Genomic DNA, 24,348 nt, shown 5'->3' with positions numbered 1-24,348 from the left:
GTTTAACTTAGATGTTTTCCTCAAACCTACAGTAGAGGGACAAATAATATTTGAATGTCACTGGGTCCTTTGTGATGATTTAGAACGTACCAAAGCAATTATTTTCTGAAGCAAATACTAAGATATCTTACTTGATGAAAGTGTCGAGAATGTGATTGTGGGGTGTAAGGAGACAGTTACAGGAATCATTTACACAATTTGGGTTGGTGTTTGGTTATTTTGTTGTTATTTGGGTTGCTTTTTTGCACATAGTTTGAGAGCAAGTGTCTCAAGTTACAGAGAAAGAGAAAAGTCTCAACTATGTGAGTAGTCTTTGTTTAATATTCTTGGTCAAGATGACTTAGGCACTTCCACTAGAAACACAAAGACCTTTCAAGTATTTTCATAAGCTTGAATGCAATGTCAAAGTAAATTAGTGAAAATGAAATATTGCAGGAGTGCTGATGCAGCTATTCAGAACAGGAAATACATCTGTGTTACCCGGACACCTCGGGTGCCTCCAGGCTTCCTGGACATGGTTACAGCACAGCAGTACAGGGCAGGCCAGGCCCTCTGCAGAGAAAGCAAAAGAAGTCTGAAACTCTCCACTTTGGAGGGAAGAAAACCTGAGAGCACTGTAGAACAGAGGTCTACAAGACTGCAGGCGGGTTTGGTAAGCTGAATACAGAGCAGTTGTTGATTCCTGTAATAGAGGAACTTCAGATACTCAACGATGCCACAAGGAAAACTACATAAAGTAGATGGGGAGCCCAAGGTTTCTTCAGGGATAAGGTAGAGGGTTAGTGATTCTGGTACCAGGAGTTTGGTGTTCTGGGAGCCTGTGCAGGTGGACAGCATCACCAAGTTCAAAAACCAAACTCAGTTTATGGACTCTAATCCAGGGATTATTCCTGTTTGTCCTTTCCTGCTCCTTGTATCCAAGACAGACTCCTGGGCTAGGTAGACAAATGCTGTGACTCAGAGCATTTTTTACTCTTGTGTATTCCTTTAATGTGACAATGAAGATGAAGAAGAGGTTTCTTGCCATTTAGTAGAACTTAATTTAAAATAATGCTCATAGTAAGTCTCCATTAAGTCACTGAAAAAATATTTCAGTGGATTTATAAAAGAACAGTTAGAAAACTATTTTTTGAATGGACAGTACTTTCAGTCTTGAGGCTTGTAACTATTTTAAAGGAAACTGCTCTCTGTTGAATTTAACTGACTGGAATCCCTTTATAATCCATTACACATACTTTAGCTTTTCTTTTGGGGGATAAAATGTCATGGAGAGGCCAGAATTGCATAACCTTTTGAAATCGTGGATTTCCAAGTAGGAGAATAAGACTCTTATGTAAGCAAGGACTCTTAGGAATGGAAAATTGCCATCTATTTACTGCTATGACTTCTGCTGAAAGCACATCCTCAGCCCCCAAGCGAGAGTATGCTTGGTTCTGCGGCTTGGGTGGGGTATTTTGGCTAAGCCACCAACCGGTCTCATTTTGAATTGTATCCACAGGTACCTCCAGCCTCTTGCTCTCACTGAGAAAGAGGAGAAGCTAAACATCAGCAGAAGTCTGCTGAAAGTACAGCAGTCTGCTGAAACAAGCTGAAAGTACAGTGTTTCAGCTTTTTTCTTTTCTAATTCCAAATTCTACTTTCCCAAGTTGAATTTGGCCTTCACATCAATTAAATCTTTACAGAGAGTACATTTAGCAGCTTGCAGGAAAGGTATCACTGTGTGAGCTGAAACACACCAAACTTGGCTTCATAAAGACGCTCTGACACTTTAACATGAGGAACTTTAACAAAATCAATGCTTCAAATTATTGTTTTATTACTTCATATCATGCTACTGTGTTCCCATAGTTTAAAAGGTTTAATAAATCAGAAGGCCAGAACAAAAGAATTTCTTTTGCAATTGACCTTTCATTACTTTGGCTTGCACTTCCAGGCCTCTAACACATAACTAATGTGTACAGTTTAAATGTATATAATACAGTTTAAATGTATGAAGGTTCAGAATTAAAAATACTGTAAAGTAGCTTACTATTTTTTCACACTTTAGTTTAACTTGGGTATTTATAGAGTTTTCAATTCATGGCTATATTAATATCTACAGTACCTTCAATTAGCTTTTGAAGACTCATCAACAACTGTAATTGTAGTCCAATATTAAAATCCCATGTTTCCCTGGAGGGAAATGCAGCTAGGTCTCCTTAAAATTTCTCCATTGTCGGGAGGATAGCTGGTCACAAATTTCTGATGCAGTCCTTCTCTGCCTGTGGGCCTGAACATGTCTATTGCCTGCCACGCTCTTCATTGCAGAGATGAGTTCTGACTCCTGGAGTCAAGCAGTTGGCTTTGTACTCCTCCTCAATATGCTTATTAAAATGAACCAGAGGTTAGTTCATTTTAAAGGCCTGAAGAAGAATTATTAAGGAGCTGATTAAGTCAATTACACTGCTTAGGGAATCTTTTTTGCTGTGTTGTTGTTAGCCAGGAACCTTAATAGGACAATTAGGATTAATTAAAATCAGCCTGATTGATTAGGATATATAAACCTGCACGTGAGCTGTAGCTGTGTGGTTGTGTTTGAGCAGTCTGTGAAGGGGGTGGCACTGGATGCTGAGGTTTGTGTTTCTGCAAATATTATCCTGTATGCAGATAGGAGCAGGCTGATTTGAGGGTGCAGTTGGTTTTGACAGGGATGATTCCACATCAGAGAAATAAATTTTCTGCAACTCCCTGTTGGGATTAACAGGACATGAGACTGAACAAAGAAACAGCAAATGGATTTTGCTGTATATATATGTGTAAAATGGCATGAGGGTGGGGAATCAATCCTTATTTTGCCTGTAGGGTAGTGTGATTTAAACTCACCATGATCACTTGGGACTAAGGAGCAATGATGGCTTAATGGCAAAGGAAGGTGGGGGAGAAAGGCACTAAAATAAGGAGTTTGTGCTGCCCCTTGGGAGAGCCTCTCTTCAGTGGATGTAAGCTCCCAAGTTAGGTGGCTGAGTGGCTGTCAGAAATCAGTTTCTGCATGCAGTCCGACCATCTGACTGTGCTTGTGTCTTCAGAATGTTATTAAATGGATGATGTCCAAGAAAATTTGAACACTTCTGTAATGGCTGTTTTAAGCTGTGCCAGTACCACAGCTAATGGATTCAGCCATATGCTCACACAGCCCTGGGGTCTTCACCTTTCTCAGTGTCATACAGTTTGTGTGCAGAGACATGATGGGAAAGAAGGCCATGGGGATGGCTTTTCATCTTCTGGCCAAGGTAGAAGGGTCTTAAGTCCCTTCCTCTTTCAATGACCAAGCAATGCTTTCTTCATTTAAAGCATGGCTCTGCTGTCACCTGCTTTTTGTACATTGATTGATTTTGATTAATTCTGGAAACTTTTTTTAATCTGGTGTTTTGTCTATTTGAAATAGCTTTCTTCCAAAATGAAACTGATCACCTGTGAAAAAGGTTATCTGAGGAATGCACCTTAAAGATTCCTTTGTTTTGCTGCCAGTGAACATAAGTAGCTCCACTATTCTGTATCTTTATCCGAGATTTTTTCAGGCATTTCCTATGTAGGGAAACATACAAATAGTCTTCAGTAAACATCAACAAGGCTTTAATCAGCAACAGCATTTTTTATTCTAAGCAGCTGGATCCTAGATGAGTGGTATCAGTCAAAATTTCTTTCTTCAGGTACTTCAAAAGAACTTGTTATTTATTAATGATCTAGAAAATTAGTTAATCTTTCAAAACAAGATTTATAAATATCTCTTCATTTACTACACTCCTGAACTAGTGCATTTCTAGGTAAGTGTGCTATCTCAGGTCTTATTATTCCATGTACTGGTAAGAGCCATTTCCAAGAATGCTTATTATTAAGGAATGTCTTCAAATGTTATCTCAGATGTCAGTCCAAAGGAGAATCAGCTTTTCGCATTACTGTTTGAAAATGTTAAGTTTCTTTACTTTTATCTCATGCTGTTAGGAAATACCAGAGGAATCCCTATTTTCAATAAATACCATTTAGCAAAATTTGGTGCTTAACTAAATAGCATATTTGTGTGTGATGTGTACTGTCTGAAGTTATCTGTGCAGTCCTGGGGTGTCTCTTAATCTGCAGAGTTTCTGCTCTTAAAGGCAGTGATAGGTAAGAAGAGCTAAGCAGGAGATAGTGGTGTCACTGGAAAAAAAACTCATACTCTTTTAATCCTGATAAAATTATTTCAGAGGCTAATACACAATAAGACTCAGTAAGCAAGAATATCCTAGTTCTATAATCTAAGAAGGCAAAAGTAATCATCCACAAGATTTCCCCCCCCCCCCCCCCCTAAATTGTATTGGAGTAAATCTTAGTAAAATCCTCACAACATCAAGATATTAAGAAGATACCGGATTCCATCTACTTTTGTTCTGCTCTAAAATCTAATGCTATTCTGAGAATTTCCTGTATATTGTCATGACATGCCTGAAAAGTCACAAATCCCTTTCAGGGATTGTAATTGTGGTCATCTCTGAAAGTAAGTACCCATTATTAGGTCTTTCTAAACTTTAATAAATCAAAACAATGGGAAAAAAAAAAGCTTAAGAAACCATATGTATGTGGTATCCCACTCCCAATTTTTGTTACTGATGCAAAAAAAAAGATTATAGAAATCTTTGGTACTTATTTCCCTTAATTTTTTGAAGGACTTTTTTACAAGCTACCTATCATTTTCAGGACTTTATTTACTCTTAAACATCCTCACCCCAGTGTTTACAATAAATTGTATCTTCGCTTTAAAGCTGAAGTATTAATGAGTACAGCTTTGCATAATATAATACAAATCAATAACTTAAAATTCCCTGTTTTCACCAATAGGTGGTGGTGCTAGCTGGTTCTTTATCTGTTGCTTCTTCAAACTTCAGGGCAACTTATTGTAAAAACATCTGCATATTTCTAGCATAAAAAATTAGACATAGGTAATTTGAGATGCTTGGAGCCAGGGTGCCATGGCTGCAGGAGGAAATGCAGACCCTGTGAAAGGATGAGCAGTGCTGGAGGAAGATGCAGAAAATACTCATCACTCTCTCTCTTTCCAGACTGCTTAGAAAACAAGCTCTCTTTGGTTTTAGCTGCTGTTGCAGTGTCTTCAATTGGAAAAACAATCTTTTGAAAATGTTGCTACATCACCTAGGCTTTCCCCTGGTTACCAGTTGCCATTTTATGAGGTGGGAGTCGAAGGATTTGTGAGTGCACAGAGTGAATGCTGGAATTCCAAGAACAAAACAGTGATCTATGAATGGATAAAAAGCTGTGAAAGAGAGGGCTCTTTTTCCAGGCAGTGAACAAAAGTACTGAGAGAAATGGAGGTCACATCTGAAGTTAAACCCAAGTGCATCACTCAAAGATTATGAGATTCACACATAGAAAAAATGAATATTACAGTAGGTAAGTTACAATGCAAAAAACATTAAAAGCATACATGGCATGTTGAACAGGAGGAAATGAGTAAGAGAAATGTTATTCCTCCCTTGAATTCCCCCTTTGATGGGAGCTGAGTTCATGGTTGCAGAAAAAGTGTTTATTTGGCTCTGAAGCTGGTAATGTGACAAGCAGACAGTCTGATGGGTGCCACTTGGGCTTAGCTGTAGGCCTTGTATTATAATAAGCAGTTTTCAGCAAGCCACGAGTTCCTCTAAAAGAACAATTAAAAGTTGACACACTTCAAATGAACTCAAGAACAAATTAAAACATGCCTATAGCAAGGATCATGTTTTTAATTTTATATAACCTTCATTAAAGCCTATGATAATGTGACACAAAAATTATTGATGCTAAATAAAGCATCAAGAGTATGAATGTGTTCATCATCTGATTGCTTTCTTTGTTGTGGGTTTTTTTCCCCTCTTTTTTTTCCTTCTGTTGTCTTTTTCCTGTATCTCTGGCCTATTTGCTTCCCTGTTTTTTCTGTGGTCTGCTCTCACTGCAAGGAATACGATAACTCATGACTGGCAGCCAGCAGCTTGGAGTGAGAATTCTCATTTGTCACATTCTGTTGCCAGCTGCCAAGAGAGATATGCAAAACCTTGTTTCAGAAAGTTCCAGTATTGTCAGGTTCTCTTGGCTGCTAATGTCTTTCATTCTAGTATTTTGGAAGGGAAAAAAGCCTCAGGTAAAATATTTGAGCTTCTCTGTTTTTTCCTTGGAAGAAAGAAGAAAGAAAAGGGAAAAAAAAATGATAGAATGGAAATTTATTAAAGATGAAATTTAAAAAAACATCTATTTTTTTAGGTGTTATACTAGTAGGTAACAAGTTTTCAGTATGCATATAAACTCTGTGAATGCTGAGGTTCAAACATGAAATTTTCAATGCCAGAGTATCTGAAAATTCGAGCTCATGCCTGACTCTTCTGAAGTGAGTTTATAGACCCACTTGCTGGATGTATTCTAGCTTTTCATTCTGTCACCTTATCTTCTTTAAGGGCTTCTCTTATGCCCAAAGCTGGACTCAAAGACTCACCAGCTTTAAACGTTTTTAGCCTGTCTATCCTTTCACACTGTGCCAGCCAGATTTTGATTTTGTCTGGTTCTGATGCTGTCTGATTTTTTTTTTTTATGGCTTCAGCTTTCTCAAAGATTGTTTCCTACCTTTAGCACCAACTGTTGCTCTTTTCTAAGTGTTTCTAGATGAGTGCTGTGTGCATTTGTACCGTCTGTCTGATATGATGTCCTTAAGTAACTGCGTCATGTCCTTATGTGACCATGATGCCACCAGCAAGGGCAACTCCACTTAAGCTTTTTAATTGTCAATATCCTAATTGACAACAGCTTTTTCATGGTCAATATCATAATCCACTCAGAAGCATCCTAAGGTTTCACTGATTTTGGTTTGCCCTGGAATGATTCCTGATATCACTCTGTTAATCAGAGCCACTTGCTGGTCAAAACTAACCAATAAATTGAGCTGACAGGAATGATAGTAGGGTATCAGCTGTTAATGTTCTAATGATAACTAAATATTGAGTTATTTTTGTCACTAAACTGAGCTTTGAAAGAGTTCTCAATGAAAGATTACCAGTGGTTGTTAAATCAGAATAATCTCTGGATGCAATCCCTGGCTAAACCCTCACCAGATGACTTTCTGACAGCCCCCTGATTTCATCCAAGTGTTGTTAACATAACAGCATTAAAATAATCTGTTGTGTTTCAGTGAAATACCCCGTATTTCAGTGATGTAATTCAAGATGGGACATTATCTACAAACTCCTGAGAAAAAGCAGCAGTAAAGCAGAATTTGCAACCCTGAAAGGTAGACTTGAGCATTAATGGTTGAGAGGATGGCAATCTAGGAGTTTGAAGCGTACAAATCCTGAAGTACAGTATCAGCTAAAGAGAAGTAAAATATGGGATCCTGACAGCACTTCTGTGGCTTTAAGCATTGATAAGGAGCCATGCATGGAACCAGCTAAAATAATGTGGTAGTTCTGTAATGCATCATAGAACATATTTAACAGCTAAAGGATGATTTTTATGATGGGCAGTTAAGTAAAAAAAACCCTCACTTTACAAAGGTACCACTTTACAGCAAATGTGGAGAGCCAAACACCTCTGTGATTTTTTAACAGGGATATGGATAAATATTTCAATATGTACATGCCAGTGGAGTTAAGGGAGCCTCCCTCCCTTCCGAGTTGACAATGTATAGACACACACAGGGGAGCAGGACTGAGCTGTGGATTTACATTTTAAGAAAAAAAAAGTGCCTTTTGAGAGTTAACTCTCCAAAGATTTTTATTAAAAGACTTCCATAAAAGAAGATTTTTTTTTCCTTTTTTTGTTTTTAAATGCAACTACTTTTTATGCTGTTCTGTAACGTAGTTTTTCTTTATCAGTTGGAAGTTTTCTGAACTTTAGATTATTAGCTGCAGGACTTTAAGCTAGATTCTGGCACTTGTGGTTTCCCTGGAACACAAAACATCACTTCTGCCTTAGGAGGCTCCTGAGCTCCACTGGAGCCTGGGGGGCTGTACCTGAAGAGTCATTATGTAGTTGCCTTTCTCCTAACTTCTTTCTCAGACACAAGTGTCTGGCTGTTGTGGGATTTGGAACTGCAGATTAAATGGACTTTGGTCTGTCTCATCATGGTCATTCATTTAACCACCTACTGATTTGTTCCCAAATATTGTCAACTGAAAAAGAAAATGAGAGTAGCAGTATCTGGGCTGAGCAAAGCTAGAAAGGATCAGATCCACAATGTAATGCATACATGTTTCAAAAGTAGTTAAGAAATAGATTAAATTTTGCCATGAATTAGATTGGGTTATGCATTTAAGGCTGTGTAATATTTGCTGGAAGTTATAGGGTGTTAAATTAAACATAACAAAAAGGGTTGAATTGGTACCTGCTTCATAACTATGCTAATGTACTGTTCTCTGAGCTTGGCATGAAACTTCTGTGGACTTAAAATTCAGGAATGTTTTATTTCATTTGTGGTGGTGGAATTTTGATGGAATGCCAATAAATTTAATGTAAGCACTGCATTTTTCTGAAAACGCAAAAGACGGGTCTGCTTCTTTTATGAACTTATGTTGGCTTCACTCCCAAGTTCAGATTTACTTCCCCCTCCTAAATGAGGACATGCTTTTTAATATGAGGAAGCTCAAAAAGGTGATTGACTAGATGTGCAAGGGGGAGAGACTGTGAACATGAGAGCTTATCATAGACACATCTCTGTAAGCCAGGGAAAATCAGAAAGAGTTTTGAAAAAAATTTGTTCCAAGAAAATTCTAGAGAGTCTCTTTGATTGGGTGCTGTGCAAAAGAGGGCTACGAAAATAGAAAAAACCTCCCAACTCTGTATTAATCTTTTCTTGCACTCCTGAAAGTGAGGCATCACTGCAGTGTTGTTTATTTATAAATAATGTATAAGAAATGAGTGATACATTGCCTGTTTTTTTAATTATTAACAAAACCTTTTCCTAATCCAGAACATGGTGTTCTTGGAGATTAAGGTTCTCTTTCAGTATGTATTTGGTTTTTTGTGGGGTTTTGGAGGTTTTTTTGTTGGATAGGTTTTTTGGTTTTGTTGTTGGTTTGGTTTTCTTTGGTTGTTTTCTCTTGGGTTTGTTTTTTTTTTGGTGTGAAGGGATGTGGGTATTGTGCTAGGGTTTGGAGATTTTAAAGTGAATTTAATATTCAAGGAATTCTTTCTAATACATAAGACTAAATGTACAATTACAAGAACATTTCCTTAAATCTTCATCCTCACCTGGAAGGATGTAGCTTTTGTACCAAAAGACTTATCAAGAATAAAAATTCCTTACCAGTTGCAGCATTTTCTGTGAGCACTAACCTTCTGGTAGATGCTTATGAACCATTCCTATACATTCTGTAACACGCCCCATTCCTAGGAGCCAGCAGAGATTTGCAGGTGAAAAAGAGAGTGGTCTACAATGACCTGAAGCCAAAGCTACTTTCTAATTCATAATTGCAGCAAATATTGGCTGGTCCCTGTTCTTGGGACTTTTATTGTTTAACAGTGCTTTTTTTAGCTTTTCAGCTGTCTCAGATTGATGATAATCACCTTAGTTCATACCAGATCTGACTTTTCTTAATGGCAGAAAATATATATATTATAATTAGAAGAAGTCATGTGGGCTACTATTCTTTTATATTTAATGCCCTATTATGCTGTGTGTGTTTAAGTAAGAGTACTTCCAGCATAATATTTTGAATGTTGATAACTACTCAAATTCATATTTAATTGTTGCTTATTCCAAGATCTTGGTGCAATCAAGGCTGTACTTTCAACAAGGAAGTATAACATATGAAAAAGAGTTCCTGTCCATGTTTTCCTTTCTTTTTGGATACAACTTCACATCCATATTATAGATATTCTTCATATATTTATTGAATCCTATAAACATCTTCCTCTGATTTTGGAATATGTTCCACAAAGATTAAAGATATTTGGACTAGCTGTTAAAAATAATGAGGGTAACCTTTAGTTGCTGATCTGAAGAGGGAGATCACATTTTGATACACTCATTTCTGGAGATACATCTTCTGAACTTACTGAGAGTCTCTTTTCAGTTAGAAAAAACCCTTTTGTTTTCTGTAATTTCTTGAAGGGGTCATCTGTGTTATGGTTCCTAACATTGCCTTCCTTACATCCATTTCTTATTGTTAATTTAATTTTTTCATGTCTCTACAATGGGTTTCTGTACCTGGCACACTTGTTTTGGGTAGTTATAACATTTTTCCCCGGATGGATTTTCTTTCATGTGCATCCCACTTCAAATTTTCTTCTGGTAGAGGCATCTGTCAGAGATCAAAGACAGGATTAGTTCTCTGTGCTTCCACAGATAAGGATATTTCATGGAGCAAAAGTATTTTATTTACTTACGGCTGAAAAGTAGCAAATGATAAACTTGTAATAGCTTTATTAGAATTCTGCCTTTAGCATGAATTACCTGTTTCCCAGTTCATTACCAAATGAGTCATTGCAATGGACAAATAAACTTGGTATCCTAGAAGCTTTCTGAGTCCTCTTGTATTGTTCAGAGGGACTTGTTTTCTATTTATATTAAAATATTTTCATGTCTAATTTTTATGAAATAATTCCAGAGGTGAAAACTAGGACCAAAGAAGTGGTTCTTCATTATTTGAAAGAGACTAAGAAAAGATGGTGCTTTACGTTCACAGCCTTGTTGAAAGAAAACAGGCTTGAATGCTCCCTGCCTCAACCCCACTGCAAAAAAACCAAAAAACCAGTCAACAGCCAACACATTTATGGGAACAAGTCATAAGCCCTAATGTGACAATTTGTAAGAGAATTGCAGTATTTTGCAAATTCATTGCACCTGTGAGTAGCAATGCCAGGAGCATTTTAAATCACTTCAAAGGCAAGTGGTTCAAGGAAAATTAGAGGAAACTGAAGTGATACCTGACATAAAGTGGTGTATTGTAAGAAAAATGGATTCAAGAGCAATAGAATTTGGAATATAGCTGTAATTGCCAACACAGCCAGTCATTTCATCCTAGGACACAGGTTGTCTCTTTTACCTTAATTACTGTGAACATACCTGTATATTTCTAGATGTTAAACCTAGCAAATAACACTGCTATGACAAGATAATCACCCTTGTTATGATAAAAAAAAAAAAAAAAATTGAAGCTGCAATGTATTTCAAAAGAATTCCTGTTCTAAAGTCTTGACCTTTAAAATTCTTGGGTTTAGTAAGCTGGTTTTATTGCCTTCACTGTGACCTGACCTGGTAACTCAGCAATACTGGCAGATCTGAAGTCTAAAATACAGTATTATACTCCTTCTGCTAGAATAGAAATAATTTTCTCTTTCTAGCAGCAGCAAAACAGGAAGAGAAAGCTTCTCTCTTTCAATAGTACTCCAGTGTGGTTTGAGTGACTTGTTCCCTCTCTGCATGTGATACAAACCTGCAGCCACATTGCAGCAGGACTGTGAGAGCTGCACCACTCATCATGCAGCTGGAGGCACCTCATTCCTCACTACAGCTTTGCCCCTAAGGTTTGGGGAGGCAGGGAGAAGGGATATTGGTTTCTGGCTGGCAATTTAGTCAGCATTCAATGCAGTTTTTGTTTACTGACTGCTGGTGCCATATAACTCTGAGGTCTGCAGAGACAAAATGTGCAGCTATTTAAATGGAGCAATGGCACGAGGTTATATCGTGAACAATAAAGAACCAGAAGTGATCTCTTCTTACAGGCTGTTCCATTCTCCCTTTGAACACTTCACTCTGATGTGGAATGTGTAGCTTTGAACAGTTGCTGAAATGTTTTTTTGAAAGCCTCTTGATGTTTTTGGTGTTAATAGATTCTGCCCTTGTGTTCAGAAACTCTGCATTTTAAAACTTGACCCTCCACAGGGCACAAGTCACTCTGAAATGTTGTACTGGTAAATGTCAAAGTTCTGCACATTATTCACACTTTGTGTTTGGTTTCCGTATGGAAAGTATCTAAGTTTGACTGTGCTGCTGAATGACTTTCAGGATAGAATGTCATTTTGTACATCTGGTGTTCTGTTTAATTGTCATCAGACTTTGGTTTTCAACAAGATAATTGGTGAGCTGTCTTTGCTGCTTTGAAAAATAAGTTGTCTTCAAATCTATTAATGTTGTTCAAATATGTACTTTTCTAAAAACGTGTCTTCTGTCATAAGGCTTCAGTGGTGCAGAGTAATTTAAGAGTTTATCAGGCTGTTTTTGTCACAGATGAGAAAACAAAGTGTTACAGATAAAAGTCATATGAACGTGACTCTCGCCTTGATCACTGTGGAAATTGAGAAGCCTATTTCATTTATGTTCTGGAAATTAAACTAATAGATATATTAATAGGATGCTACTTTTTGACCCCTTTCCTGACTTCTCTCAGAAAAGCAAATGCAAGGATTAGTTCTCAGTATCTACTTTACTTAAAGGCTTTCCTTTACACAGATTATCTGGTAAAATGGGGGAATATTCATCAGGAGAGCAAAATTTAGCACTTCTTAAAAGAAAATGTAATATTATAATCACTCTAGAACCAAATTTTCATTGACAAATAATACACACAATTAACAATGTGGGATAGGTGTCAAACCATGAGATGCCTGAGTGCTCCTTATGTTTCCTCAAAAGCAGAAAAAATGCTAAGTCTTGATGGAACAGCTCTACAGATGCAGAAAGTGCATCTTGTTCTTATTCTCTGGTTGGCCTTGGGTTGCACCCAGTTCATTGACTGCAGGTTTTTTTTCATCTTTTGCAATTTACTTGGACAAGTACAAAGAAAATGTTGATATATAAGTCTGGATGGCCTTCTGATGTCTCTTGCATATCCTGGTTGTGTTAGGGGTACACTGTTATACCCATTATAAACTTTCAATTCAGCATGAATGCATATTTCAGATACCTTTATGTGGCTTTATGTAAAATGCCAAACTCTGTATGGATTTTTGGTAGATACAATTGATCTGAATTTCTGTTTCTTAATTTTGCTCCACTTGGCCAAGTGCTTCCTGTTAGCAGTTTGGATCTGACCTGGTGACCCAAATCTAAGCCCTGCAAGGTGGACTTTCCCTCCTCCCCACACAGAATAGAAAACTGTGTCATTTACCCTGGAGATTCTATTAAGCACTACCTTGTCAAATCTCTGCTCTTTGGAGGCAGAGTAGAGATGTAGCCTATTTTTCACTGATGGCTAATCTTAGGTCACCAGGCCACATCATTTGTGACCTGAGACTACTAAAAAGGTCACTGAGGATAAAAGGAAAAGACTGACTTGAAGAAAAGAGGTTTTTCACTTTGACAGTAGTAGATTGGCATGATAAAAACTAGAATCTTCTTTATGCTGAACTGAAGATACAGGACATATATTTCTCCTCTTAAAGTTGCTGGATAAGTTGCACTTTTATAATAGATTTTAGTAACCATAGTAGTGCTAATAAATCTAAAAAATGATGCTGCATTTGAATTCAGTGATGTGATATATAAGGACTTGCCTCCAGACCTGATCAGATAACATTTGTACAGAAAAGCAATGATTAGAATTTAATTTTTCAGCAATAAATAAATACATTATAACCTAGAAAAAATATTAATCTCTGGCGATGAAAGTGTTATTAAAATATATTGCTTTGATGTATTCTCTATCCTAATTTATAGTTGGAGACATTCCACAGTTCGTTGTGCTAAAATACTTTTGGAACCATTAGTTCCAAATTATACCATTATACATAAACCAATACATTAAGTGAACATGTGTGTGGAGTGTATACTATGTGTGTTCTCCAAGATATAAAGAATAAATTACTTTAAAGATAAAAAAGCAACCACATCTGAAAAGAGAATTTCTATTGAAAACATGTTGCATGCATTATTTGAGATTAGAAATGTGTCTGTAGATTTTTTCTCCTCTTGTGACCTAATTAGAATACAGCAGAGCTGTAGAGATATTGCAATTTGTGAAAATAGACTTGTAATAGGATCTATGTATAGGGAAAAAAGTGCATTTATTTCATTGCTTCTAAAAGATGCATAGAGGCACACACAAGCTACAGGGTTGTTTTTTTTCCCATGGCACAACTGTGTTACATTTGTTTTAGACAAAGGTGCAAAGCTCTATGGCTGTTGAAGACTGGCCTATGGTGCAATAATACCCTGATATTATATGCATATTCTTAATTTTCTGGTAAACTACATGCTCACTGAAGAACAGTAGTTGTACTTCATGCTGTATTTTAATTTTTAAAATACATGCAGAGAAAATGATTTTAATACCTTTCTTCTTATGAGGTTTCTACAAATAATTAGGTTAATTTTCCCCTAACTGAATTTGTGCATATATTTTAATTATGTTTGTCATAAGAGTGACTTTGGTAAGAAATAACCTCTTTATAAAGTCAACCCGACATAATTCTCATGTCAAGTCATGAAGATCAATGTCTCCTTCAAGGTCAAGATGTGTTTCCCCTCCATTGTCTTGTGGCAGGCTGTAGATGAAATGGTGTAATGGCCTTTCCCCATCAGCATCTCTGGGGCTGTAGATGGAATGGTTCCTCCATTCCATCACCTCTGGGGCTGTAGATGGAATGGTGCCCTGGCCGTTCCCCTATTCAGATCTCTGGGGCTGCAGATGGAATGGTGCACTGGCCTTTCCCCCATTCAGATCTCTGGGGCTGCAGATGGAATGGTGCACTGGCCTTTCCCCCATACAGATCTCTGGGGCTGTTCTCCCTTTTGCAGTTCCGTGCCAGCTCTGCCCTCTCCCTGCTCTGGAGGGAAGCTGCTTTAGGCTCTCTCCCAGGCTGTGTCTGTGCCAGCAGCTTCTGCCCCATCTCTGCCCAGTGCTGGGCTGTCTCCTGCTGCACCTGCCCAGCTGGGCCAGGACAAGGTGACATCTTCTCTTCCTGCTCGTGTTTGCTCTGGTGCAGAGTGGCAGCCAGGACAAGTGGACAAAGTGAACTCCTTCTGCTGTGCAGCTGTCCCTTCCCTTAACAAAATGTCCAACACTTTGTTTATACCCTGCAGTTTTACTTTCTTTCTTTTCTGAGTCCCACCTACTGAAAACCGTTTAATGCTCACTTTTACATGTGGATTTGGGGACTTAAATCTGGGTCTGAAAATTATTTGCCTAATGGTTGGATTTTCTTTATAAATATATCTTATGGCTCATCAAATTTGTTGACTGTTTTCCAGTATTTTGAGGTCATACTGCAAAATACCTGAGGAAATAGATCATTACAAAATCTAATTCCTTGTACTCAGCACTGAATCAGGTCTAAATTTATTTTACATGACAGAAGCAGAGTGAATATCGCAATGTCCTTGAAATCCAGCATGGTTTTAATTGGATTCTATCTTTTTCTAATGCTACTGTGGAACACAATTTAAATCTTTGGGATTAAATTTATATGACAGGCTGCCATTCTCACTAAAGTGGTGCATCATTTTAATTTATTTATTTTGCTTTTATGTTTCTTGACAAGTAATAAAGCATTAGGTCCTTAGTGGCGAAGGTCTTGCTGCTATTTTTTTTTCTACAGTCCTTACATTTCAGAACCCTTTTGCTGACACATGGCAAAGTGCAACAACATTCATTAAAAAAAAAAGGACAACTGTTAAGCTCAGCAAGAATTCTAGTGAGATACAATTTAAGATAAGGAAAGCTTCATTTATGTAATAAAAAAATAACCCCTAGTAAATGAGGTTTGTAATGCATTATCTTCTTAGCCTTCCACTGGGCCCATAATTATGCAGAATATCTAATGTACTCTAATAATCAGATTTTAACTTGATAGTCCCTTCACTTTATATACAGACTAAAACACAACAACCCAGTAGATTAGAAAATAAAGACACTGATTGCTTAACTGTAATAAATACATGATGCTGTGAAGGTGAAGATAAAAGCATGATGTGCAAAATATGAAAATAAATTAAAATGTTAGGAAGCAGGTGTAAAGAGACTTTGAAAATAGGTTCATATCTTTCTTTATGGCATTATTGTGGTTCCTGGTTCCAATCACAGTCACTTCTTCTGCCAATAAGAAGGTAGATAAAAGTAAGTAATTCCTAGTTTAATAAGCTTATTATTAAAATTAAATAAAAAATTAAACATGGACACATTAGGAATAATAAAATTGATATAAATTAAATTTTAAATGTTCCTTACCTGGAGAGTATGAGATTTTAAAAATATTATATTTTAGTCTCTCTATTCTAGGCAGCAAGCCTGTTTTAATTTCCAGTGTACCAGACTCTTGTTTGCTAATATCAAATGAAGTGCATTATCTGTTATAATGGTTTAAATCAATTATATTGTTTTATCAGCTGGGATTGAACAAATGGCAGGGATGCTGATGAAGCACAGTCCCGTAGGGCTGTCTGCAGTTTCTGTTGGCAGCATCCCCATTTGCATGGCTTCATATGGCACAGAGAGCTTTTTGTGTGCGTTAATTTTGGGAAGAGTGAAGCAAGTGAACCAGGGATTGGACATTGGAAATGGGTGCACTGATTATGAACAGACTGAAAAAGTCAATAATCTAGTGAGAATCATTCGTTTTCTCCACAAAGCTCATCATAAAATTACAAACATAACCAAGGCATTGCTGACCAGCACCTGCATGGTATTTGAAGCACAGCACAACCAGTGCTGTTCATCATTGCATAGAAAAGAATCTGGTGTATCCAGGAAATGGTCCTTTTCTTCTTCATGGATATGCTCTTTGGTTGAGACTTTCCTTCTTTGCGAGCAGTTTCAAATCTTTGTTTGTGTGGCTGGCTGGGATCAGGTCTTGCTGATATTTTTTATTCCTCTCTGCAGTTGTACACAAGAAAGAAACTGAAATATTAATAGCTAAACCTCAGAACTTGGGGGGATTTCTGCCATGTTCAAACTTCAAAGTACCCCCAGTTTTTGTGTGTGTGACAGGTGTTTTGCCATCCTCCCACTTTGCTGGGTCTCTGCCCACTGGAGGAAGCAGTGCATTGCCTTATTTCCTGTGTGTGAGCATCCCTGTCCTTTGACTCCTGTGGAGAGCAACAAGTGACTGTGAAGCCTCAAATCAGCACAGCCCCAGGACACAGAGGGCTTCCTGTGCAATAGGTCTTTGGTTTTGACCTCTGAAAATTATTTCTTTTCTAAGAGCTGTTAGAATTTTTTGACAGGCTCCTTCATGTAGACTGCTGATAATTAGAGCCTAAATGTCTTTTTATTTCACTCCCTACAATCACATTTGATCTTGGCAATCCATGTTATTAAACTGTTCAATAAATTCCCATGCTTTGCCTTTAAATCTGATTAGCTAGAAAATTTGAGACCACTAGTGAGCTAATTCAGACTTGAATTTTCTGTAGGTATAAAACTGGAGCCACCAATATTTCTCTTCAGAAAACTTTGCCCTTCAATAAAATTTAGACTAGTTGTGAATTATTGTCTTCTCAAGGCCAAGTACATTTTTGGAAGGCATGTGCTGGGCTATATTTAGAAATAAAACTTTTTTCCCCCCAGAATTGTGGAGGAAACTCATAAGTGAAAAAGTATAATAAACATATAGTAAATTTTGTGTTTGACTTCTTAGCTCACAGCTATTTTTATTATTGTCTAAGCTCTGAACCCTTTAAAAGAAGAAATTATAACATCTTACATGAACAAGTAACTCGCTGCAATCTGACAGTTCACTAGATCAAAACAGTTGATGTTTTCATCTCTACCTATGCTGTGCTGTATTTGTTTCACCTGTTTTTACTCTGGTCCCTGAGATGAATAATTTCCACCAGGTTTCTTTGAAGCTGTCCAAAAGAAAACTCATTGCTTTGGATCCCTATGTCTCGCTCAGGTGTTGGGACATGTTTATGGATCCTCACGTGGCATTCCCAGTTTATTTTCCTTAAGTCAGAGTTTGCAGGGCAGCTCACTCTGCAAACTTAGCCAGTGTAGGCAAGTGGAGATGTGCAGCAGAACTGCTGTATGAGTACTAAACAAACTGGGCACTTTCTCCTTGAGTTGGCCTATTCGTGTTCCTTCTTCTACATGGCTGTGATTAAACACATGCTTGCAAAGGCTGCACAAAACTTGTGGGAACAAAGGTGATTCCAGGGTGCCTCTGTTGCTGTAGACCTACTTACTCTTTGTACCTGCCCACGTGAATTCACCCCGAGCAGAGCCTGTGGGAGTGTTGGGAAGAGATGAAGAAGGGAGTTCTACAAGTTAGGAAGATTATCTGTGTGGACATGTAACCAGAGTGTTATTAGGAAATTTTATACTGCTGGGGTTTGGGCTTCATCCCTTTGTCAGGGCCTGTAATGAGATGCTCAGAGGGCAGCTTGCTTACAGTCTTCAACATTGCACTGGAGACTTTAATTGAACCAGAATCAGAGAGTTTGTGCCCTTTCACTAGGCAAAGTAGTTAGCATTGAACAAAAGGATAGGTCACAAAATTCCACCTACTTTATTCTTTGAAGTCTGGTCTCTTTCAGCCCTTTCATCTCCTGATTATTCCATCTTATAGCTAGACTGTAATTAATTGAAACTTTTGTTGGATATCAGAAACTTTGTGTTTATAGATAGTATTGACTGCAGTAGTGCAAGGCTCTCTGGGAACTCTGTTTTCATTTGTAATCTGAATTATAACTGAATACTGTAAGCATCCTATAATGAAATTCCTGTATTGTCTCCTATTTTCATTGAACAGGCTAGTTCATGCTGAAACAATTATTTGGGGAAGTTGTCTCAAGCTGCCTGAGGATGTGATCTGATCAGTCAGGCAGCTGAAAGGATTGATCCTAGTCCTTGTGAAATCCTAAACCTGTGCTTATTTATTGCATTACTTGTCTTCCTTGCAGACCACTTTTGGCCTGATCAACTTGGTAAAGATCTTTGATATCTGACAAAGAGGAATAGGCCATTTTCTGTGGGCCCATTTTCAGAATGGGGAATAGGCCATTTTCTGTAGGCCCATTTTCAGAATGACTGAACTGTAGGCTGAAGCAAAACATGCAGAACCATGTCATGACACATCTGGGGGGGTTAGGGGTGGTGGTCAGGGTTAGGGATGAGAGAGGCACAGAGCCTACAGCTCCAGGAGCACTGGGACTGGGAAAGGCAAGGCAAGGTGATTGTGGCCAGGCCCCAGCACTGCTGCTCCTGCATCCTTCTGATCTAGACCACCCCCCTGGTGATGTTTTTAGGGTTAGGATAGTGATTATCAGTAGTAGTTAGTTTACTTTGTAGGGGTAGAGGTTAGTGAAGTTTGTAGTGGAAGTGTTGGGGTAGTGGCTGTGGGTAGTTTTAAGGGTAGTGGTTAGGGCAGTGTGGTTAGGGGTAGGATCCAAGGTAGAGGTTAGGGTTAGTGTGGTGTTCAGGGCGAGGATTATGGTGGTGTTTAGGGCCAGTGCTTATTTTATACATCTGACAAAGGTGAGTGCACTATTTTCTGTGGTTCCATTATCCACGTATCTAAACTGTGTGCTGAAGCAATATATGTTTAACCCTGTCATTCAAAATGCATCTGCGACATTTTAAATTCAAAGACATTTAGATGGAATTGGGAAATTTAAAAAAAAGTGGTTCATTTCGTTTTGGAGCATGTGAAAGAAGGGAAACCTGACATTAGTCTTGAGTAGGTTGTATTGGTAGTAAAATATTTCTGTGCTACAAACTGATTGTGTGCAGTTGAACTACAATCAGTTTTTTTCTCCTTCTTCCATTCTTCAAGTACAGATTACTGAATAAGTCCTTAAAAGGTTAGCCAGCTTCTATTGAGAGAAGTAGATCCAATTAAACAGAGACTGGTGGACTCCTCCTTGTGCACAGCTGGAATAAGTGAATGTTTGAAGAATGGAATATTTTGTCCCATCTTTCTTAGCAAAGTTGTTTTAATTTCATTTGAGAAATATCAGATGTATTGGTCATACTCCAGACAGCAAAGACTGCTTGTCCAAATACTTCCTGAGATCAAACAAGAGAAGTCAGAAGGGGAGACCAGTTTGGAAGGATAACTCTTTGTAAAGAGTAAGTTTTACTCTGGAATTTGATGATGCTATTGATGATTACTTTAGGATTGTTTTCCATGTTGTGCTTGGAAGATAATAGCTTTTACAGCTCTGGAAAGAACTTCTGAGCTAAACTAAGACTCACCCTGAATGACCATAAAGTGCTGATTAATGTTTTAGGAGAGAACATCTCATTTCAGTGGCAAAGATGAGAGAAAATGAGAAAATCTGCAGTAAAGTGTGAGACTTGGAAACATTGCTAGTTAAAACTTAAAAATGCTCTTGGTAGATAAGTATGGCTGTACTACTAATTTTAAAACATATTTATTTATTTATTTTAAATTGGACTGAGTTTATCTAATCTTTAATTGAAAATGTTGGTTGTAAAACAGCCTAACCTAGCTGTTAAAACAGCATATTTTAGAATAGTATTGCAGTAGTAAATATGCTATTTGTTAGATAGTAGACATTAGATGAACACAACTGGCCACAGATACACAGAAAGGAAAAGATCCATTTGCTTCTGAAACCTTCTTAGGAGTACCAAAATTTGCAAAGAATTAAATGGAGTAGTTGGCTTTTTATCACACAGTCACTATAACTCCAAGAAATTTCAACATTCCCCACTGTTATACTTTTACAAAGAATGTTTAGCTGATAATTTTATGAAGTAAAATATTATTTTAGTCTTAAAATGACACTAAAGAAGAAAGTGACTATTTGTAGAACATTGTGGCTGAAACAATTTTGAATTTCTTTAGTGTTGACTGTGCTACTTTCTTGCTGATAGACAATGAGTAGCAGTATACAGTTGCTGAATTGACAGGTCGGAGAGGTACACTAGACATTGTTGATGTTTGAAGAATAACAGAAGCTCAGAGAACTGCACAGAATAATATTTTGGTTATGCTTAGGAAAGAACAATATTCAAGGTAGTGTAAACTTGTTGGAAAGCAAATAGAAGTGCATCAGTTTACAAATTCCTGGGGATTAGAGCATGAATACTCTCTTCCTGTTATATCATTAGATAACTCTGTCCAGGTCCTGCCACATCCTGAAAGAGCTGATTTAAGCTCTGACTGGTAAAATTAGAAAGGCAGATGTACATGTTCACTTAGTGTAAAGAAGCTTTTCCCCTCTATTTACACTGCCATTAGTACCTTCGAGTCAGTTTTGGCTGGTGTAATTGAGAAACATTTGGTTCTTGTTCAGGGTAGCAGTAGAGTTAATGAGGTTTCATGGAGCTAAGAGTCCAAGTGTAAATGTCTGTATTTGAGCAATTTCTCCCTTAAGAAGCACTATTTCCCTTTTTGCCCTGAAAAATAAAGATGCTCAAAGAAACCATATGAGGTCTATTGGCTGTTTGAGATAATTATACAGAAGCCTAAGATTTATGCTGGTGTTTTCTCAGGAAATCATCAAAACCTTATGTGTGTCTTGGCTTTGATAGAATTATTTAATATCAGCAACATATTACAGTACAGTAAATATTTTATTCACAGAGAAATAAATGTATTGTAACTTGTGACATACATACTAACTCTGCATGACCCCTTTGTCAGACTTCTACTAACATAAAAAATAAAACTACTTAACAGATGCTCTATTGCTAATCCTAGGGTTTATTGCTTCTACACGTTTTTATGAAGACATTAATTTTCCAGAAATATTCTTCCTGGAGTATTCTGAAGTATCTTCAGAAATTAGCAGTTATCAGTCTAACACACTGCACTTCCTGGAGGCCTGATCTATAGACTTATTTTACTTTCTTTTATTTGAGTCTTTTTGATTTGCCTGAACTATATGTATACTTTTGGGGATTAGTAGAAAATTATTTGTATATAACTTAGACATGCATACTGGATAATAATACTATTTATTTAGTTTGCATATTAGTGTTGCAAAGAGATTATAGAAAATTACACTTCTAAAATTATAGTGGGTTAGGCCAGTCCATTACTTAAAAAATGCTTTTTGCAATTCTAATCTTAAGGCATTGGCTTCTTTAAATGAAAGGTTTGTAGGGAAACTATTATTATTATATTACAGATATTGATTTTGGCATAATAAGAGAATATTTCATGATCCATATGTCAAAATGCTTTATACATTGGGGCTGAATCTTTACTTGTAGGGACAGAGCTGAAAGTCAAACAGTAGCTCAGAAGGTTGTGTTCCACATGAGTGTCTGAATAAGCAAAGCTTGAGCTTGTTCTAACAGGGTGTGTGTGTGATCTTGAATGCCTCTGTAGCAGAAAACTCAAAGTCACGCTGTCAAGATTGTGAAATCCAAATTTTTTTTTTTTTTTTTGTCTCATTCTTTCTCTATTAACATTTTTTGGAAATTTATCTGTTGTCAACTTGAATATACCCTGTTCTCCTTCTTCTTTCTTTAGCTATTATTTCCAATAAGAAAACAAAATGAAAGACTGGATAGAAGCACGAATGGCAAGTTTGTAATTGAGACTGGACTCCAAGAGCTCAGTAGTCAGAGTAAGTCAGGACTTGGGGTTTTTTCCCTGTTGACTCATCATTTACTCTTTGTAGCAAAAAAAAAAAATTTTCTAACCCTATTATACCTTCAGTTGCACAATAGGTGAAGCTTGATATATTGATCATATGAACTACTTTTCACAATTAACTGTATTTTTCAGGTAAAGAGTTTGCTCTACTACTGTGTCCTGTATGGGATAAAAACCCAGTAAATGTTAAAGTAATAGTGGATTTTTCTCATTGTCCTCCCTGGCTTTTTTGCAGTTGGCAAAGATGCAGTAAATAGATCTTCTTGTGGCTTTTATCCTCTGTTGTGACCCTTGAACATCAGGCCAGACCTGAGAATAGGTGGCTTATGTTCTCACAGTTTTAAACTGAAATCCTTGGCCATACTGTGGAAGCCAGTACAGTAACCCACTACCTGGATATAAAAAGTATTACTGAGTGGATTTTGGAGATTTTTATAGATGCAAAAACTAAGGCCGAATTTTTCTGACACCTTAACAAAAGTGCTGGAAAAACCTTTTGGTCAGAAACCTTTGGTGTTGCTTTTGGTATAGTTGTATTTTTCACAAAAGCTGTGTCACTAAAGGCTTATGCAGTACAAAATTATCCTACGGTTGGGAGTATGTAGCAAAATTTACATGGAGTAGTTAAAATTAGGACTCATCTTTTTTCTGTAAAATAATTATGTTATTGATTTAAAAATGATTGCTGCTGCCTATGCACTTCTTACAGTTTGGATGTTTGGGGTCTTTTACATAGTAAATATACGAAAATTTCTGGTAGCTTGGTAGTTGAAATAGATATTTTCAGGCAAAATTATGCATTTGTTACTGCTTACTTCAGTATGTATTTCCAGAGCCCACTAGGGCACAAGTGGCATTATATGGCTACAAGAGATAATGAGAAAGAAAGGAATGTGTTCCTAGTCCATCCTAGAGGATTTCTGTGGCAGTGGGCTGTGCCTGAGCCTTGTACCTACCCTGCTCCTGCAAGTGTCTCGTGCTCTGCCAGGAGGGAGCATGGCAGGACAGCTGGCCTGAACTGAGCAGAGATTTCCACACCACAGACAGCCCTGCCCAGTTTATAAACTGGGGGAGCTGCTCAGGGCTGGGCTGGGCATCAGTCAGCAGGTGGTGAGCAACTGGACTGTGCTCCAGTTGTGTTTCTTGGGTTTTCTCTCTTTCCTCCATTACTTTTTATTGCAATGATTATTATCAGCATTCTAATAATTGTTGTTATATGCAACTTGTTTCAATTATTAAGCTGTTTTTATGTCAACTCACGAGGTTTAGTGTTCACATTATTTTCCTCCCAGACTCCCTTCTCAGTCACAGGAGGAGCAGCTGCATGGTACTGAGTTGCCAGCTGGGGTTAAACCCTGACAGATTTATATTGGATTAGCTTGGTTTTATGCATTTTCTGTATTAGGCATGAAAGATTATCTTGTGATCTATTCTTAACTTGTAAATAATCTTATCTATGCCTAGAACCATAAAAGGATCCTTTAAGTATCAGTACTAAATAATAATATATACTGAAAGCAGACAAAAATTCCTCCTTCCCTCAGGACTGTAACTGATTTCCTGGTAAAAGCATGATCATGTATATTAGTAACTTGCAGTGCAGCTGGGTGTCTGGCAGCATTTGTACATGGGAATTCTCTGATTCTAGATGTATCTTTCAGCACAGAAAAAAGTTAAAAATTAACTCTAAAAAGAGGACTTCTGACTAATTGTATGGAATTCATACCAAAAGTATAATTCAAAATTAAAACAATTAAATTTTACGTATGCATCTATGCATTTACAAAATAAATGCTTAAATAGAAATATTCTATTTTAAAACAATTTCAAGAAATTCCTACCAGA

At 37.3% G+C, this 24,348-nt stretch overlaps 1 protein-coding gene across 18 annotated transcripts in view; it reads left to right on the top strand.

Annotated features, from left to right (window-relative positions):
- Positions 1 to 24,348, top strand: part of TENM1 (teneurin transmembrane protein 1) — an 873,984-nt gene that overhangs the window by 328,322 nt on the left and 521,314 nt on the right. Inside the window, exon 3 of one of the 18 annotated variants that reach the window (XM_072929134.1) lies at positions 22,378 to 22,474. The exons of the other annotated variants lie outside the window; for them this stretch is intronic. The gene's annotated coding sequence lies outside the window, so the exon portion shown is untranslated. The remainder of the gene's footprint in view (positions 1 to 22,377; positions 22,475 to 24,348) is intronic. 18 annotated transcript variants of the gene reach the window in all.

Source organism: Taeniopygia guttata, chromosome 4A (assembly GCF_048771995.1).
Source record: "Taeniopygia guttata chromosome 4A, bTaeGut7.mat, whole genome shotgun sequence".
Classification (NCBI taxonomy): domain Eukaryota; kingdom Metazoa; phylum Chordata; class Aves; order Passeriformes; family Estrildidae; genus Taeniopygia; species Taeniopygia guttata.
Note: the sequence above shows the minus strand (reverse complement) of the source record. Positions and strands in the feature narration are given on the sequence as shown.